The sequence below is a fragment of the Rhagoletis zephyria genome, unplaced genomic scaffold (genome assembly GCF_001687245.7).
Source record: "Rhagoletis zephyria isolate East Lansing unplaced genomic scaffold, Rhagoletis_zephyria_1.1 Rzeph_scaffold_00271, whole genome shotgun sequence".
NCBI classification, from domain to species: Eukaryota; Metazoa; Arthropoda; class Insecta; order Diptera; family Tephritidae; genus Rhagoletis; species Rhagoletis zephyria.
The window spans coordinates 150,439-169,583 of NW_016157355.1; positions in this window are offsets into that span (position 1 = coordinate 150,439).

Genomic DNA, 19,145 nt, shown 5'->3' on the forward strand with positions numbered 1-19,145 from the left:
GACTTATTACAATACAGGTATCAAATTAAAGAGATTTAAAAAAGATGACTGCTGGAAATATTTTTCAGGAAGTTTGCCACCTATTTGATAATCTAAACTCATTCAAATTGATAAAATAAATGACTTATTACAATACAGGTATCAAATTAAAGAGATTTAAAAAAGATGACTGCTGGAAATATTTTTCAGGAAGTTTGCCACCTATTTGATAATCTAAACTCATTCAAATTGATAAAATAAATGAATTATTGCAATGTGGGTATTAAACTTTAGAGCTTTAATAAAGCTTACAACCAAAAATATTTTTGAGGAGGGTTGTTACCTGTTTTAAAATCTAACTAAATTTAATTGATAAAAAATGACTTATTACAATATAGGTATCAAATTAAAGAGGTTTAAAAAAGATGACTGCTGGAAATATTTTTGAGGAAGGTTGCTACCTATTTGAAAATTTATCTCAGTCAAATTGATAAAATAAATGAAATATTGCCATGTGGGTATAAAACTAAAGAGTGTTAAGAAGGCTCACAGCCGAAAATATTTTTGAGGAGGGTTGTTACCTATTTGAAAATCTAACTAAATTTAATTGATAAAATAAATGACTTATTACAATATAGGTATCAAATTAAAGAGGTTTAAAAAAGATGCCTGCTGGAAATATTTTTGAGGAAGGTTGCCATCTATTTGAAAATTTTAGCTCAGTCAAATTGTTAAAAGAAATGAAATATTGCAATGTGGGTATTAAACTTTAGATCTTTAAGAATGCTTACAGCCGAATATATTTTTGAGGAGGGTTGTTCCCTGTTTGAAAATGTAACTTAATTTAATTGATAAAATAAATGGCTTATTACAATATAGGAATCAAATTAAAGAGGTTTAAAAAACATGACTGTTGGAAATATTTTTGAGGGGGTTGCCACCTGTTTGAGAATTTAGCTCAATTAAATTGATAAAATAAATGAAATGTTACAATATGGGTACCAAACGAAAGGTATTTGGGAAATCGTGATTTGCAAATATTCTAAATAGGATTGTGCAATATGTAAAATTAACTGAAAATATTGAAATTAACTGAAGTATTATAACTGGTTCGAAACGGAAAGTGAACGGGGGAAGCTTTACTAGAGAGTTTTTTTAAGTTTCCACTTATCCAAATCCGGACAGTCTAAAAAAAGAGAGAATTTACGAGATCTTATCAAACAAAGTTGGTATACAAATTACGCAATGAAAAAAAAAATATGAATAAAAAGTTACGGATACAAATGAAGAAATGATAAAAAGCGAAACGAAAACATAAAAATATGCCATGAAATTAAATAATGAAAACTTAAATTTGTTGTAACCATTGCTTTACAGTATAAAACAGTTAAATTTGAATCATAAAAAATTTCGTTCGGTTGCCATAGCGCCATAGGTCAAAATATACTGGAGCGGCGAGCGAAGCGAAGAGCTGTCATCGACCAAAGCTTCAATTAAAACAGTGTAGTACGCTTTGCTCTTCACTATACGCTCTCCCAATGAAACATATGCGTTTGAAATCGATGCTTTGCTCGATGCGAGTAAAGAAATTTTGAATAACATCAGATAATATTATTATGATTATGATTACTATTACTATTGTGAACTCCTGTTATATGCCCAAACAAACATTTCCAAATTAAAGCGAATTCAGAAGGAAATTTACGATCGCATGATGCAAGATAATAAGAGCTACAGAACTGAACCACTCAGGAACAATTTTTTACAAGGGCGTGTAATTTCTGGCGTATGCCAATGACATCGATATCATCGGTAACAAAAACAACGAAGTCTGTCCTGCCTTTTCCAAGTTAGATAAAGAAGCAAAGCGATTGGGTTTGGTGATAAACGAAGACAAGACGAAGTATCTCCTGTCATCAAACAAAGAGTCAGAGCAGTCCCGTCTTGACACCCACATTACTGTTGCCAGTTGTAATATCGATAAAGTAGAGAATATCGTTTACTTGGGAACCAGAATTAACACCGATAATAATGTCAGTATGGAAATCCAATGCAGAATCACTCTAGCCAACAAATGCAACTTTGGATTGAATAGGCAATTTGGGGGTAAAGTTCTCTCTCGACGTACAAAAACCACACTCTATAAGTCATTCATCATGCCCGAGCTGGCGCAGAAGCTTAGACAATGATAACATTCGATTAGATGGCTCTTGAAGTATTGGAGAGAAAGATCTTAGGGAAGATTTATAGGCCTCTCCGCGTTGGCAACGGGGGTACCGCAGACGATGGAACGATGAGTTGTATGCGCTTTGCAACGAAACGGACATAGTGTAGCGAATGAAAATACAGCGGCTCCGCGGACTTGGCCACGTCGTTCGAATGGGAAGCGACGTTCCAGTTCTGAAAGTATTAAACTCGCAATCCGCTGGTGGTAGCAGAGGAAGAGGGGGAGACCAAGTGGTGAAGATCTTGGCTTCACGTGGCATTTCCCATTGTCGTCAGTCGGCACAGAGAGAAACGACTGGCGTTCTTTGTCGATCTAGGCCAAAATGGCTTAGGCGTTTACAGCGCCAAATAAGGGGAAGTATATGCAACATTCCTTATCAGATTGATTATTTATGGCAACGGTTCGTACAAACAATTACATAACCTTAGCTATCGCTTCGCCTGGAATTGCTTCCAGGTGGAAACATTGCTAATTCAGCTCTTAAGCTGCCATTGAACATATANACAGAGAATGGAAACACGACAAATATTTCCAGAACATCCGGTATGGAAAAAGTAGTAAAAAAATGTGAACTAATTATTTGGGATGAGTGCACGATGGCACATAAAAATTGCTTGAGGTCCTTGATCCATTGTCGCGGGATTTGCATGGAAACGTTCAACCATTCGGGAATGTATTCATATTGCTCTCAGGAGATTTTACGCAAACATTGTCTGTAATTTCTTGATTAATACTAGATAAATGCTTGCCTGAAATAGTCAACATTGTGGCAAGACGAACATACATATATACACTGCAGCCGAGGTATTTTCGCCTTCAAGTACTGGACATTGGGCACGGAAAGCTGCCAGCCAACGAGAGATTAAGACGAATTTTATTGCCTTATAATTTTTCTAACTAAGGGACATCGAAAGGAGAACTGATCGAAAGAATATTCCTTAATTAAGAAAATTAATTATAGGCTCAGTGAACGAGCTACCAGGTGCACATCAAGTCAGCCACGCACTTCATATGCCTGATATGCGAGAGAGAAAGAGAGAGAGAGAGATATGCGGGCAGGCTGATGAAGCGGTAGCGCAAGATGTGACCCTTTCACCGTGTATTCATTGGGGGACTCCATTGGAGGAGTCATGCTCTAGCTGCCTTAGGCTGCTGGGCAATGAGCTGGGATTTATCCAGGGATGCATTCGTGCAGAGCCCCAGTGTGGTTTGTAAGCAGTAGCTTAATACCATGCCAAAAATTACTCCGGGAGTGGAGTGTTGGTGATGCTTAAAGCTGGGTTCAGCGTAAGTTCAGCGAAGAGATATTTGAGAATTGCATAAAAAATGCATACCCAATAAAAAACGAGCGAATTACCTTTAAAAATAAGTGCGTCTGTGTGTTCGCTGTTCTTTGTTTAAGCGGAAAATGCATAAGCCGCTTAAACAATAACATATACGTCGATAAACACCGTTGTGGAAGAAGACGAATCCGTTAATTATCCATCGAAATTTTGAACTCGATTGATCTTCCGGGGATGACCCCACATACTAAATTGAAAATAGGTGTGCCAATTATCACGTTGCGGAATATTAATCAGCCAAAACTCCGCAACAGCGACACGCAGTTAAGAAATTTATGAAGAACGTAGTGTAAGTAAAGATTTTTACGTGGCCTTTCAAAGGAGAAGAATTCCCATGGTTCCGACCGATAGACCATTTCGATTTAAAAGACTGCAATTCCCAATTCGATTCGCATTCGGAATCACAATCAATAATGCTCAAGGTTATCCTTTGGAAAAGTGTGGTTTAGATTGAGATGCGGATTGGTTCTTAGATGTTGCGTGTTCCCGTGTCGGCGCCAGATATCCTTTATATTAATACAGAGAATGGAAACACGACAAATATTATGTGCACACAAGTACTTATTACAAAATCAAACTCATATGAAACGTATGCTTTGTTTCGTTAATAATTTATCATCCATGTAACAGGAATATGCCACAGCAAAACGTGGCAGGGTATAGCTAGTATATTTATATATGAGCAAGATGGGAGAAATATGTAGCAATTCAATATATTTATTATGTTTATATATATGTAATATTTATATGGGAGCGAGATGAGAGGAATGAGAGAAATATGTAGCAATTCCAACAACAAAACAACTTGCACAGGGACGCATTTATCTTGCTATGCTATTTTTTTTTTTTTTCAAAATATATACACGGGTTTTGACGTGGCATATTTTGCAGCGATAGGAAATGTTGTTTCCCATGTATTTTGTTGTTGTGTGTTTGCAAGTTATGCAATCCATGCATGCAGGTTTTGCAAGATTTGGAGAATACCCCCATTGTGTTTTAGGAGCATTAATTGTGACAAAAGTCATACGATGAATTTCGTCAATGATGTGGGAATAGGGTTATGAATCTATCACCTTAAAAATTAATGAAAACAGTGCTGTATAACTTAACCGGCAAAGTGCTGCCAAATTTTAGCTACAGATGTAATTGTACTAATAAGAGCTGGGTAGTAGGAGAGTAGAAAGCACTTGAAATTGTATCAAAAAAGTACAATTGTATCGAAATTATCAACACTGGTATGTACCTATGTATGTATGTATTTGTAATTTTACAAGCTTTTTCTTTAAACATTTGTATCCTCGAATTAAAGTATTTAAATATGCAACAGAACAATCTATTTTTGATAATAAAATAATGTTAAAAAAATATTTTTTAAAACAAGCTTTTATTTAACATGTACAATCAAAGGAATAAAATAAAATAATGTAACAAAAGACTTTTTAGCAAGAAAATTTTGGTAAAACTGCACTAAAACGAATAAAATGAAATAAGTTAAGCTTTCGTTAAAGTTACTAAAAGCCAAATAGTGAAAAGAATTACTAAAACTCTAAGAAAATTACTAACAACTTGTACTGATTTACTTAGTTTTTAAAAAGCTTGTCGCGTGAATAGCGAACTGGCATTTACATATCTGTATACTTTGCTTTGCTGCCTTTGTGTTTAAGTGCACATTTAAGATACCTACTCGAAATGCGCATCAACGGCATTGTTTTTAACATTTATAAGGAAATTGCTCCGATAGATGCATTCATACATACATTAGCGATACCTGCCTTAAAAATTTGCAAATATTAACAATTATCAAAGAAAGTAATACGTTTACCTGCACCTTAGTTTTACAAGCTTTTATTTATTTTGCTCACCTCGCAGCACAATGAAAATTGCTATCATTTTATGTAGTTATATAGATAATTAGATACCATTCGGAAAAAGATTCGCTTTCAGTAATTTCTACGCAGTAAGTGCTCCTACATTATTTGGTTTCATAGGGATTCGGATACTTTCCTCATTGAAGTAGTAGAGAAAATTCGCTTAATTGCATTTTTCGGTTAAGCGCACAAGTTTTTTGTGCAAATAAGGATGGGCAGCTAAGCAAAATATACTGTACATATGTATAACAAATTATGCGTGTACACTGAATTCGCCGTCAAGTGCAGTTTTAACAAAATTTTCTTGCTAAAAAATCTTTTGTTACACTATTTTATTTTATTGCTGCTGGAAAGCGCTATGTGACCAAGTCGATCGTGATCCCTGGGGCCAGGGATGCAAAATAGTGATGAAAAAGTTCCATACATCATCGCAAGCGATGGATGAGGCCCGAGCTAAGAATATAATGGATGCACTATTTGCCACACACCCATTAAGATCAGATACAGTGTTCGCCGAGGAGCAAGCCGAGGCACCACTGTTTTCGACAGACGAGCTGAAGTCAGCCCTGCGAAGCATGAAAGCCGGCAAGGCTCCAGGCTCTGACGGCATACCAGCGGAGTCAATCGGGTTAGCAGCGAAAACGAGCTCTGATCTCCTGCTTAACATGTATAACAGCTGCCTTAGGGCCCGGGTCTTCCCAAGCCAATGGAAGAAGGCGAGGCTGGTGCTTATACCTAAGGGCAAAGGGAATCCAAACTCTCCATCTTTCCGGCCACTCTGTATGCTAGACACAGCAGGCAAGATGATGGAGAGTCTGCTCAAAATACGCTTGACGTCAGACATAAAAAGTGAGGGAGGCCTTCCACCCCGACAACATGGCTTTAGGACGGGACACTCAACTATAGGAGCAATTGGCGAAGTAGTCGAGGCGGTACATAAGGCCGAAGAAGCCTGCCGCCAGGCGCGGCCAATATAGTGTTGGTAGTCACACTGGACGTCAAGAACGCCTTCAACTTGGCAAGATGGGACGACATGCTGGAGGCCTTGGAACGGTCATTCAAGGTTCCAGCATACTTGCCAGATATGATCCGGGACTACCTCAGAGACCGTTGGATTCTGTACGACACAACACAAGGTCAGAGAAAGAGACGTATAACCGGCGGAGCGGCACAGGGGTCTGTACTTGGCCCGGACCTCTGGAACGCCACAGTCTGTTGAGCACGGAAATGCCGGAGAGCACCTTCCTTGTCGCCTTCGCGAACGACGTGGCCGCCGTCAAACGTCCAGCAAGCACAGCTCAAGCTAAACCAGGTCATGCGCAACGTCAGTGACTGGATGAGCGGTCACGGTTTGCAATTGGCTACAGCCAAAACAGAGATCGTGCTCCTCACCAGGAAACGAATCCCNCTAAGAATATAATGGATGCACTATTTGCCACACACCCATTAAGATCAGATACAGTGTTCGCCGAGGAGCAAGCCGAGGCACCACTGTTTTCGACAGACGAGCTGAAGTCAGCCCTGCGAAGCATGAAAGCCGGCAAGGCTCCAGGCNTGGCTCTAAGCCGGCTGATGGCGAACGTGGGCGGCTCGAAGCTATGCCGCAGGAAGCTTCTGATGACAGCAGTCCAGTCGGTGCTCCTGTATGGGGCAGAAATATGGGCCGACGCATTGAAAGTCAAAAAATACCGGATTCAAATGTCTTCGGTCCAACGCAGAGGGGCACTACGCATTGATTCTGCATACGTGCAGTGTCCGCGGAGGCGGTTCTAGTTATTTCTGGCGTCATGCCAATTGAGCTACTTGCGTACGAGCGAAAAGAGATTTACAATCTCAGTGCCGACATAGGTCGAGCAGCTGGCGCGGCAAGGGCGCGCGAGCAACTGATCCAGCAGTGGCAACAAAACTGGAACGCGAGCACAAAAGGTCGATGGACACACTCCCNGCAACAAAACTGAAACGCGAGCACAAAAGGTTGATGGACGCACACCCTGATAGCCGACCTTCAAACATGGTTGAACAGTCCGCATGGGAAAGTCGATTTCTACCTGACGGTCATGGTTCCTTCCGAGAATATCTTCATAGAAAGGGAAGGGTGGACTCACCGTTCTGTCACTACTGTGAAAACGTCGAAGATAATGTGCACCACACATTCTTCACTTGCGAACACTTCTTGATTCCGCGCAGAATGTTGGAATAAAGATACGGAGACATAACTCTCCGCAGCCCCGAGGCTGTAGCAGCGGCTCCTGCATCTGAAGACATGCAGAATTGCGGTGCCAGATTCGGGATTCTTGCGCGGGCGGTGGGAGTTTGGGTTTTAGTGGGTAGCCCAACACGCTTCGGTGGGAGTCCCACACTCGGNAACGTCGAAGATAATGTGCACCACACATTCTTCACTTGCGAACACTTCTTGATTCCGCGCAGAATGTTGGAATAAAGATACGGAGACATAACTCTCCGCAGCCCCGAGGCTGTAGCAGCGGCTCCTGCATCTGAAGACATGCAGAATTGCGGTGCCAGATTCGGGATTCTTGCGCGGGCGGTGGAAGTTTTGGTTTTAGTGTATAGCCCAACACGCTTCGGTGGGAGTCCCACACTCGGGGAAGGTAGTATAGAGACTAGCGCCCCCGGCCAGTGCATAAAGCATTTCCCTCTCCTACAAAAAAAAAAAACAAATAATAATAATAACAATAATAATAATAATAATAACTATTATAATAGATTGGCGCTTATACAAATGTTAGTGTTTGGCCGAGCTTCTTCTCCGATTTGTGGCATGCGCCTTAAAGTTGTCACACAAAGGGGAGCGACCTACAGTTTTACGCCGACTCCGAACGGCGATTGAATTTTGTCTTGTCTTTCATAGCAGAAATACACTCGGAGGTTTGAAATTGCCTGCCGAGGGGCAACCGCTGTTAAGAAAAAACCTTTTTTCTATATTTTTTACGATGTTGCTTTGAACAGGGCTTGAACCCAGGCCCTGCCACCACCACACATATAATATTATTTCGAAATTCAAAGGTCAGTAGATTCCTCACTAAGGGTCTAAAAGAATTTAAAAACATCTACTACATTCATAAATTGCTGCAGTGTATACATGGGCGTAGCCAGAATGAAATTTAGGGGGGCCTATACAAAATTTATGCATACTTAGAATTTTGAACACACACTCAAAATCTGGACTTAAGGTATAAAAACGCATTTTTCATAGGTTGAGCCTTACATTTGTTCGTAACTTAATATTTTGTAACGTTGCTTGAGCACTTTTCCGTAAATTTTGGAGTGAGTTACATATATGCAAAAATACTGTGGCGTAGGCGGAGTTAGAATGATGGGAGTTTTTTGTTACTTATACATACAGTTTTCTTTACGTTTACAAGCGATTTGTTTTCCTACGATTGGGAATTTTAGATTTTTATATTATCTGTTTAAAATATTTTAAAAATCAAAGAGAAAGGATAAACTTACTGAAAATCGCTATATAAAAATTAGCTAATTCGTCAGGAACTAAATAAAACTAAAAAGTTTATATAAATAGCTTCGTCAATGCATTTTAAAATTATCCGATACTATCGATAGTTTCAATGCAAAATATCGAAAACATCGAATGGTATGACTATCGATAGTTTTACAGCTCTAATACATACATTTATGTTCTTTACTTTTGTATACTGGCTGGGAATTCTTAAAACTATCACTGTTGCAAATTATTTGCATTGTGTAAACGAATATGGTTTTTTGGTGACTTTAAAATTGAAGCACATGCCTGTGATATTAAACATATTATCAGATAATTTGTTCCGCTTTTTACGTGAAACACCAGTTACCATGGAAAATAAATTCTCGTTATACTTTTTAATAATTATATATCATTTCACTCCACATCACATCTTCAGAACGATTAATTACGTCAGAGTGTCGAATATTATTGAATTTTGATCAATTATGTATCGATAACTCTGTCAAAAGAAAATCCCTTTTTTATTTGAAATGCCCCTTTTTTCTTTAAATAATTTTTTTCAAAATACCCGCAATCTGCCATCACTGGTCTAATTTAATTAAAGCGCTCAGCTCAAGTACAAACCACACACCCGGTACGCGCTCTACAGAAATTTGTATAGAAATAGCACAAGGTTAAGAGCTGTTTCATTCAAACTAATTTCCGGTATTTTATCTTACAAAACAATTCACAATAGCAAACGTCAAAGCTGTGAAGCTGTGTTTTTTTGTGATCTGTTTAAATTTTGTGTTTTATAAAGCTGTTTACGCTTAATAAAGTAGAAGATTAAAAAAAGTGTTAATAAACTTCTGGTGCACGATTTAAAGATAAGTACAATTTTAAAATTTCCTGTAAATTTGATTAATTTAACTTGATATTCTTAATTGCATGTACCGAGTGTTTTGTTTCATATAATATATTGTTGTTGTACAATTGTTTTTGTTTGTGCACATTGCTTTTGCTCTTTTTGTCTTTTTGTCTTTTTGTCATGTCTGCTGTTTCATCTTTGTCACAGCCGTTTGCGTTGTGTTTATTAGGTGTCAAATATACAGTGTATTTAAAACTGTTCGCTACATAGCTTTCCAACTGATATTTACCAGGTGATTGGTTCTCTGATTGATACATCGTTTTCAAAACTGTTTTGCTTCTAAAACCTAAAAATAAATATAATTTTAAAAATTTCGTGTATTTACACCAATTGCCACGTTAAAAGCAGCTCCTATGCTGGCTCTGCGATGGGATTGCCCACATAAAATGTGCTGGTTTTTGATAAAAAAAGCTGTAATATACTTAAAGTATTTATTTGTTTGAACGTGCACACGTGTAAATTAAGTGGAAAGTGCATTATATATTGTGAAATAGTCCCATACAAGTTGGTGAAAATTACAAAACTTTAATAACAAATTACTTAAAAACTATAAGGTTCCGCGCTTTAAAGCTTTACATATAGCCCGAAAGCAGCCACAGTAGCATGCTGAAATGACTCGCTTATATATACACGAGATTTGGAAGTTTTTATCCAGACGTCCAATCGACATGTTTGAGGTATCGTTGGAAAGGTCTTGCAGAGTGTGTCCAGAAAATGTATTCAAGCTTCATAAACGATTAACTGAATACTTACAAATTAGGCTAAAGTGTTGCGAAACAAAAAACATTTTTGCTCTTGCCGGTTTAAGGGGGTATTTGGATACACCCAACATATTTAGTGTTATTCTATAGGCCAATACCTTTCAGATGACACCTTATATATTGAGTTCCGGCTACTAGTTTGAAATATATAGAGCTAAATGTGTTTTGGTTCGTGTCTCCACTACGAGATGCTTTGCGATGTGGGTAGCGTCTGAACCTACCTTCATTTAATATTTTTCAAACTTTCAGGAATCAAAGTACCAAAAAAACTAGGAAGGTTTTGTTCTAGGATGTTTCGATTCGTAGGCCTTTGGGGGCGTGGCTGGTGCCTGAAATTCGAAAAAAAGGCGATTTTTTAAACTACCATTGAGTGGATATCAGTAGAAGGGTCTTAAAACAAGCTATCTAATGCTGTCTTTTTCGTTTATAAAATATAAATATGTCATAACGTTATCGCCTGAAAACTTAAAACCGGGCTGCTGAAAATAGAGATTTTGGGCATTTTCTCAAAAACTGGTCAGTCGATTTTATTCTAAGTTTCCACAAGTCTAGCCCAAAACCTTAGCTTTCATCTGGTATATAGCCTATATCTGGGAAAACTCTTGTTGTGGAGATATTATGATTCAAATAGAAANTTTTTGTCATGTCTGCTGTTTCATCTTTGTCACAGCCGTTTGCGTTGTGTTTATTAGGTGTCAAATATACAGTGTATTTAAAACTGTTCGCTACATAGCTTTCCAACTGATATTTACCAGGTGATTGGTTCTCTGATTGATACATCGTTTTCAAAACTGTTTTGCTTCTAAAACCTAAAAATAAATATAATTTTAAAAATTTCGTGTATTTACACCAATTGCCACGTTAAAAGCAGCTCCTATGCTGGCTCTGCGATGGGATTGCCCACATAAAATGTGCTGGTTTTTGATAAAAAAAGCTGTAATATACTTAAAGTATTTATTTGTTTGAACGTGCACACGTGTAAATTAAGTGGAAAGTGCATTATATATTGTGAAATAGTCCCATACAAGTTGGTGAAAATTACAAAACTTTAATAACAAATTACTTAAAAACTATAAGGTTCCGCGCTTTAAAGCTTTACATATAGCCCGAAAGCAGCCACAGTAGCATGCTGAAATGACTCGCTTATATATACACGAGATTTGGAAGTTTTTATCCAGACGTCCAATCGACATGTTTGAGGTATCGTTGGAAAGGTCTTGCAGAGTGTGTCCAGAAAATGTATTCAAGCTTCATAAACGATTAACTGAATACTTACAAATTAGGCTAAAGTGTTGCGAAACAAAAAACATTTTTGCTCTTGCCGGTTTAAGGGGGTATTTGGATACACCCAACATATTTAGTGTTATTCTATAGGCCAATACCTTTCAGATGACACCTTATATATTGAGTTCCGGCTACTAGTTTGAAATATATAGAGCTAAATGTGTTTTGGTTCGTGTCTCCACTACGAGATGCTTTGCGATGTGGGTAGCGTCTGAACCTACCTTCATTTAATATTTTTCAAACTTTCAGGAATCAAAGTACCAAAAAAACTAGGAAGGTTTTGTTCTAGGATGTTTCGATTCGTAGGCCTTTGGGGGCGTGGCTGGTGCCTGAAATTCGAAAAAAAGGCGATTTTTTAAACTACCATTGAGTGGATATCAGTAGAAGGGTCTTAAAACAAGCTATCTAATGCTGNAATTTCGTGTATTTACACCAATTGCCACGTTAAAAGCAGCTCCTATGCTGGCTCTGCGATGGGATTGCCCACATAAAATGTGCTGGTTTTTGATAAAAAAAGCTGTAATATACTTAAAGTATTTATTTGTTTGAACGTGCACACGTGTAAATTAAGTGGAAAGTGCATTATATATTGTGAAATAGTCCCATACAAGTTGGTGAAAATTACAAAACTTTAATAACAAATTACTTAAAAACTATAAGGTTCCGCGCTTTAAAGCTTTACATATAGCCCGAAAGCAGCCACAGTAGCATGCTGAAATGACTCGCTTATATATACACGAGATTTGGAAGTTTTTATCCAGACGTCCAATCGACATGTTTGAGGTATCGTTGGAAAGGTCTTGCAGAGTGTGTCCAGAAAATGTATTCAAGCTTCATAAACGATTAACTGAATACTTACAAATTAGGCTAAAGTGTTGCGAAACAAAAAACATTTTTGCTCTTGCCGGTTTAAGGGGGTATTTGGATACACCCAACATATTTAGTGTTATTCTATAGGCCAATACCTTTCAGATGACACCTTATATATTGAGTTCCGGCTACTAGTTTGAAATATATAGAGCTAAATGTGTTTTGGTTCGTGTCTCCACTACGAGATGCTTTGCGATGTGGGTAGCGTCTGAACCTACCTTCATTTAATATTTTTCAAACTTTCAGGAATCAAAGTACCAAAAAAACTAGGAAGGTTTTGTTCTAGGATGTTTCGATTCGTAGGCCTTTGGGGGCGTGGCTGGTGCCTGAAATTCGAAAAAAAGGCGATTTTTTAAACTACCATTGAGTGGATATCAGTAGAAGGGTCTTAAAACAAGCTATCTAATGCTGTCTTTTTCGTTTATAAAATATAAATATGTCATAACGTTATCGCCTGAAAACTTAAAACCGGGCTGCTGAAAATAGAGATTTTGGGCATTTTCTCAAAAACTGGTCAGTCGATTTTATTCTAAGTTTCCACAAGTCTAGCCCAAAACCTTAGCTTTCATCTGGTATATAGCCTATATCTGGGAAAACTCTTGTTGTGGAGATATTATGATTCAAATAGAAAAAATTTCGCTCCAAAAAAAGTCAAATGGTTAAAAATTAACATATTCATCTTACTTTAAGATATAAAAATAACATACCCAGTTCCCCGAAAAAAGCGCCCATTCTCCGATTTCCTCTTAAACCGAAATTCCCTGCAAATCGGGGAATTTCCCGCCAGTTGACAAGTTGAAGGATGCAGCTGTGCTAATCACTTCGTACATGTCTTGGAAACCACAATTTGTGTGTATTTTAGAGTTTTTTCCAGTCTCATGCCGAAATTGTAACAGTTTTCCCCATTTTATTTGTAGGTATGTACACAGTATTTAACTTTGCGAATAAATAAAATAAGATTTTCCGTACGTTTCCAAGGCAGTTAAAAAAATAGTATAATTTTCGTCACGAAATTGATATCATAAATTTTGTGTTTCTAGTTCAGCTTTCTTCACTCGAAAAGTTTTTTACTTGATTTAGTATAACAAGAATACATAGTAACGGGTGATTTTTTTGAGGTTAGGATTTTCATGCATTAGTATTTGACAGATCACGTGGGATTTCAGACATGGTGTCAAAGAGAAAGATGCTCAGTATGCTTTGACATTTCATCATGAATAGACTTACTAACGAGCAACGCTTGCAAATCATTGAATTTTATTACCAAAATCAGTGTTCGGTTCGNGTAAATGTCATGGACCAATCTAACGTTTCAAATAAAGAACCGATGAGATTTTGCAAATTTTATGCGTTTTTTTTAAAAAAAAAGTTATCAAGCTCTTAAAAAATCACCCGTTATATAGCATTCTATAAAAACATATGTATGTAAGTTAACTACATACATGTATATACCCATACAGTGAAACCCGCTTAAGTACCCCCCCCCGCTTAAGTACTTAACCCGCTTAAGTAACCAACATTTTTGGGCACCGTGAATATTTTTATGTAATCTGAATAAAATCCCTCTCTTAAGTACCTCCAAGCTTATTTACCCAACCCGCCTAAGTTCTTAAATTTTTCGTACCCCATTTACCATTTTAATTATTATTTTTCCCTTTTAAGTGCTCCCGCAACACGTTCGGCAAAAAAATCTAAAAATTCAATGGTAATTTTTAGCCACTTGAAACTTGCACATTTTTACTTTAAAACTGATTAGGCTATAAACACTTCTGAGAAAAAAGTTTGATATTTTGATGAAAATTTGATGATTTTTTTCAGTGTTCTAANGTTTTTTACTTGATTTAGTATAACAAGAATACATAGTAACGGGTGATTTTTTTGAGGTTAGGATTTTCATGCATTAGTATTTGACAGATCNTAGACTATTTTTTGTGGGGCTACGTCAAGTCTAAAGTCTACAGAAATAAGCCAGCAACTATTCCAGCTTTGGAAGACAACATTTCCGAAGAAATTCGGGCTATTCCGGCCGAAATGCTCGAAAAAGTTGCCCAAAATTGGACTTTCCGAATGGACCACCTAAGACGCAGCCGCGGTCAACATTTAAATGAAATTATCTTCAAAAAGTAAATGTCATGGACCAATCTAACGTTTCAAATAAAGAACCGATGAGATTTTGCAAATTTTATGCGTTTTTTTTAAAAAAAAAGTTATCAAGCTCTTAAAAAATCACCCGTTATATAGCATTCTATAAAAACATATGTATGTAAGTTAACTACATACATGTATATACCCATACAGTGAAACCCGCTTAAGTACCCCCCCCCGCTTAAGTACTTAACCCGCTTAAGTAACCAACATTTTTGGGCACCGTGAATATTTTTATGTAATCTGAATAAAATCCCTCTCTTAAGTACCTCCAAGCTTATTTACCCAACCCGCCTAAGTTCTTAAATTTTTCGTACCCCATTTACCATTTTAATTATTATTTTTCCCTTTTAAGTGCTCCCGCAACACGTTCGGCAAAAAAATCTAAAAATTCAATGGTAATTTTTAGCCACTTGAAACTTGCACATTTTTACTTTAAAACTGATTAGGCTATAAACACTTCTGAGAAAAAAGTTTGATATTTTGATGAAAATTTGATGATTTTTTTCAGTGTTCTAAAAAATTTTAAGCTTAAGTTTATATGGTATTTGTAAGGGAATAAACTGAGTTTTACTTAAAAAATCTTAAAAATTAATAAATAAGCATAAGTGACAAACAACATCATTTTGAATTTGGGCCTAAATGATAGATATTTCCAACACTGTATGTATGTATAAATATGTATAATCAATGGCGCATATTCATAGTCATATTTAGTTCACAACTAAGTCGAAACTATCCTAAGTTACAGCTAAAGCTCTTCATAGTCGCCTTAGTTTTGACTTTTCTGACTAAGTACCAACTTAAAATTTAGTTTCGGCTGCAGCGGCAATTAAGTCGTAACTAGGAAGAAGTATTTTATTAAATGAAGGAAAAAAAGATGAAATATGTAAAAATTAGGTTGGCAGAGTGTGATTTTGATAACATGAATGATCTCCAATTGAAATTTACAAAGAGCGATCCATTTGAATTCGAATAAGGCTACATCACAATTTTATAATTGGAATGATTTACATATTCGTTCTTTTAAAGCAAATTAGTGCATAACATTAGAAATGTGTTTGTATGTTTCACAGCATGCTTACGATAAACATCGACTTCATATCATTGCGGTAGTTCTGGCTACTTCACACAATTAACAAGAAATATTTTTAATAAAAAAAAAACAATTGGCATTAGAGAGCAGAATACGTAAATATGTGAAGTTTTTTAAATCATACTTTCATTATTAAGGTAGGTCCTTATGGTCTTTAAAAAACTAGGGGTCTTCCCTTAAACTCGCAAAAGCCTCGTAAAGGTCGTAAATTTACGAGCCTCGTAAAAGAACTGTCCAATTTTGTATGGAGGTCTATTTACGAGCCAAATTTGATGCTCAAACGACCACGTAAACTTCAGTGTTACCGAGGGGCCGAAATTTTTATACATACTAAAATGCATGATAAAATAATGAAAAAATAATAAGCGAATAAAATGAATGAATTGCATGCACTAACTGTATTGACTTAGGTTTTCTGCTAATTTTCGGCATTTTTAATTGTATTCTAGCCAAGAGTGATAGAGACAAGATGGCGGGATGTGATGGAAAATACTATGAAACAAAAATTACTTCACAAAATCCTTGTTGATCTGTCAATCAGTCACTTTACGCACCTATTTCCACCTTTTCACAAGGGGGGCGTTCCCATAAAAGTCTCGTCAAATTACGAGTTTTATACAGTTTAAGACTTTATGAGTTTAAGGGAATTCCCCAAACTATATTTATCTTACTAGTCTTACTAATATATCTTACTAATATAATAAATGTGAAAGTTTGTATGTTTGGATGTTTGGGAAATCATCACGTGGAAACGACTGAACGGATTTGCATGAAATTTGGTACGCAGATAGCTTATGGGCCAGACTGCTTAATAGCCTATTTTTTTAAGAGTTGCCACCTGTTAAAAAAGTTTAATTTATTTAATATGCGGGAACGACTGAATGGATTTGCATGAAATTTGGTACGCAGATAGCTTATGGGCCAGACTGCTTAATAGCCTATTTTTTTAAGAGTTGCCACCTGTTAAAAAAGATTCATTAAATTAATACGCGGAAAAGACTGAATGGATTTGCATGAAATTTTGCAAGCAGAGAGCTATGACCTACAGTGGAAAATAGGCGAATTCTTTGGAAGAGTTGGCACCTGCTAAAAACGTTTTATTAAATAAATACGCGGAAACCACTAAACTGATTTGCATGAAATTTTGCACACAGATAGCTTATGACCTAGGTTAGAAAGTTAAGAGTTGCCATCTGTTAGAAATGTTTAATTTAATGAATACGCGGAAATGAGTGAACTGATTTGCATGGAAGTTTTCACACAGATAGCTTATGAGCTAGGTTTAAAAATAGGCTACTTTTTTTTAAGAGTTACCACCTGCTAAAAAAGTTTAATTAAATTAATACGCGGAAAAGTCTGAACGGATTTGCATGAAATTTTGCAAGCAGATAGCTTATGACCTACAGTGGAAAATAGGCTAATTTTTTGGAAGAGTTGCCACCTGTTAAAAAAGTTTTAATTAAATTAATACGCGGAAACGACTGAACAGATTTGCATGACATTTCGCACAGAGATAGCTTATGACCTATGTTGGAAAATAGGCTACTATTTTAAGAGTTATCACATATTAGGAAAGTTTAATTAAATTAATACGCGTAAATGACTGAACTGATTTGCATGAAAGTTTACACACAGATAGCGTATGACCTAGACTGGAAAATAGGCTACTTTTTTAAGAATTTCCACCTGTTTGAAAATGAAATTTTGCTCAAAGATGGTTTATGACCTGGATTGAAAAACAGGCTACTTCCTTAACCGGTTTTCCGATCAGAACGAAATTTAGTACACTTACTACGGATTTCGGAAGGATGGTCTTAGACTGAAAGTAAGTCCGATAACTCAAGGCCCCTCCCATACAAATTGGAATTTTCATATTACATACATATCTCTGGAAGTATTTGTGGGAGAGAACTGAAACTTGGTATAGTGATATGTATGTGAAATCAATGATGGCATTAATCGATTGATGTTTTAATCAGTTAGTTAATTCGATTAAATTCAATCTGATTACAGTTAATCATGATTAATTTTAATCTGACTAAACAGTTAATCGTAACCGCGATTAAAAAATTAATTTTTAATCATTAACTCTTAATTTGATCAAGTAGGTTTGGTGATTAATTAAGTTATGCTGGAATTTCCCTGTGCACACAAAGCAAGTTAATCCGGTATGGCTAAGTCGGGTTTCCTCATCAATCTAAGCAATTTGGTGTGCATTTTCATTAAGATATATACCAACAAACGTTTTACAAACTAGGTTTGTAAAAGTTCCCAGTTTATGTATTACTAATAACAATAATTATAATTTTTTTATATTATGTGCTTTTTATAAGCGTAAAACACAAAATAATTACTATAACTGGTGTTTGGTTTCAAACTCGGACAAACTAGACAAATTAATCAGATTTTATTTTTAATTGGATTAACGATTAATGTTTTAAATTAATTAAACGTAATCGCAGCCAGCGATTAACGATTAAAAAAATGTTATCATTAATCGTACAGTTGATTACGACTAATTAATTTTAATCGTCGAACGCGATTAACATTTTAATCGTTAATTTTTAATCGTTAATCAGATTAACAGTTTGCCAACACTGTGTGAAATCATGTTCATATTGACGGAGAAAAATGGACGTTTTTGGAAAAGAGGCGTAGCACCTCCCATACTGACTGAAAGTTTCATATTGCATATCTCTTCAAATGTTTGGGGTAAAGCACTGAAGCTTGGTATGGAAATACATATGTATGTATGTATGTGAAATTAATACCATACTCATGGAGAAAAATTAGAGTTATTGGAAAAGGTGGTGTGGCAACTCCCATGCTGCATATCTCTGGAGGTGTTTATTGCAGAGGACTTGAACTTGGCACCAAGATGTGTATACAAAATTAATTCCATACTCATGGAGAAAAATTTGCGTTATTCGAAAAGGGGACATGGTTCCTCCCGTACAAATTTACTGTTTTATACTGCTTATCTCTAAAGGTGTTCAAGGTTGAGTACTGGGACTTCGTATGTAAAACCAATTCTAAATTCATGGAAGAAGATTAGGGTTATAAGAAAAAGGGGCGTGGCACTCCAGTACAAATTTACTTTTTCTTGCCACATATCCCTGGAAGTGTTTGTGGAAGAATACTGGAACTTGGTATGGAGTTGTGTATGCAAAATGTATAAACTGCTCAAATGTGAGTTATTAAA